Source organism: Chiloscyllium plagiosum, chromosome 1, assembly GCF_004010195.1.
Source record: "Chiloscyllium plagiosum isolate BGI_BamShark_2017 chromosome 1, ASM401019v2, whole genome shotgun sequence".
NCBI lineage: Eukaryota > Metazoa > Chordata > Chondrichthyes > Orectolobiformes > Hemiscylliidae > Chiloscyllium > Chiloscyllium plagiosum.
This window is the reverse complement of record NC_057710.1, coordinates 77,197,474-77,199,472: the sequence shown is the minus strand read 5'-3', so window position 1 is coordinate 77,199,472 and position 1,999 is coordinate 77,197,474.

The following is a 1,999-nucleotide window of genomic DNA, read 5'->3' as shown; positions in this document are numbered from 1 at the left end:
ACCCTCTCGGAGACATCCTTGATCCTGGCACCAGGGAAACAACACACCATTCTGCTTTTTCTCTGCTGGCCACAGAAACGTCTGTCTGTACCTCAGACTACAGAATCCCCTAACACAATTGATCTCTTGGAAGCCGACGTACCCCTCATTGCATTAGAGCCAGTCTCAATACCAGAAACTTGGCTGTTCATGCTACGTTCCAGATTGCTGAACAGAGCGACCTGGGGGTGCACACTTCTTTGAAAGTGGAGTTCCAGATACACAAGGTGATGAAGGCAGCATTTGATACATTTCCATCATTGGTCAAACACTGAGTATAGGAATTTGGATGTCATGCTGTAGCTCTACAGGACATTAGAATACTGCATACAATATAGGAAAGATGATGTTAAACTTGAGAAGGTGCATAAAAGATTTCCAATGATGTTGCGAGGACTGGAGAGTTTGAGTTATAAGAAGAGGCTGAATAGGCTGGACACTCTTTTCCCTGAAGGTTGAGGGATGACTTTATAATGGTTTATAAAATCAAGAGGAGCATGGACAGGGTGGATAGCCAGGGTCTTTTTCCAAGGGTAGGGGAGTCCAAAACTAGAGGACATATGTGTTTAAGGTGAGGGGGAAAATTTAAAGGGATCTGAAGGGTAACTTTTTCACACAGAGGGTGGTGCATGTATGGAACAAGCTGTCAGAGGAAGTGGTGGAGGTGGATACAATTACAACATTTATAAAGTATCTGGATGGTTTATGAAAAGGAAGGGTTTAAGAGGGATATGGTCCAAATGCTGTCAAATAGGACAAGGTCAGACTGGGATGTCTGGTCAGCATTAGGGAGAGTGTTCTGACCCAATAATGGAAATACCTAGCTGTCCATTCACCAGGATGGTGAGTGACTTGGAGGGGAACTTGCAGGTGGGGGTATTTCCATGTATCTGCTGCCGTTGTCCTTTCAGGTGAGAGTGGTCCTGGATTTGGAAGGTGCTATCTAAGGATCTTACATGAATTGTTTGCAGTACATCTTGTCGATGGTACACACTGCTGTTACTGTGCATGAGTGGTGGAGGGAGAGAGTGAATGTTTGTGGATGTGTGCCAATCAAATGGGCTGTTTTGTCCTGGATAGTGTCAAGCTTTTTGAGTGTTGTTGGAGCTGTACCCATCCAGGCAAGTGGGAAATATTCCACCACACTCCTGACTTGTGCCTTGTAGATGGCAGACTGGCTTTGTTGAGTCTGGAACTGAGTTATGTGCTGCAGGATTCCTAGACTCTGACCTGCTGTTGGAGCCATTGTATACAGATGGTGAATCCAGTTGTTTCAGATCAATGGTAGTGATCAGGACATTGAGAGCAGGGATTCAATAACAGAAACACTATTGAATGTTAAAGGATGATGAGCAGATTCTCTCTTATTGGAAAATGGTTTGAAAGTTTCTTGCCACTTTTCAGCCCACACCTGGGTATTGTCCAGGTCTTGCTGCAGTTGGGCATAGACTTCTTCCATATCGGAGGAGTTGCAAATACTGCTGAACATGTGCAGTCATCATTCCTATTTTTCACCTTATGATGGAGGGAAGGTAATTGATTTAGTGGCTGGATAGGGCTGGATAGGATACTACCCGAACAACACCTGCTGAGATGTTCTGGGGCTGAGATGACTGACCTCAATGACAACCATCATCTATTAGATTTTAGAAACATCTATCATATTTCCTCTCAGCCTTCTTCTCTGGGAACAGTCCCAACCTATCCAAGCTAGCCTCATAACTGAAGTTTCACATTCCCAGAACCATTCTGGTAAATCGCTCCTGAATTCTTTTCAATGCATTCATATTTTTCCTATAACGGGGCTCCCACAACTTTCTGGAAAAGCGCAGCAGGTCAGGCAGCATCCAAGGACCAGGAGAATCGACGTTTCCGGCATGAGCCCTTCTTCAGGAATGAGGAAAGTGTGCCAAGCAGGCTAAGATAAAAGGTAGGGAGGAGGGACTTGGGGGAGGGGCGT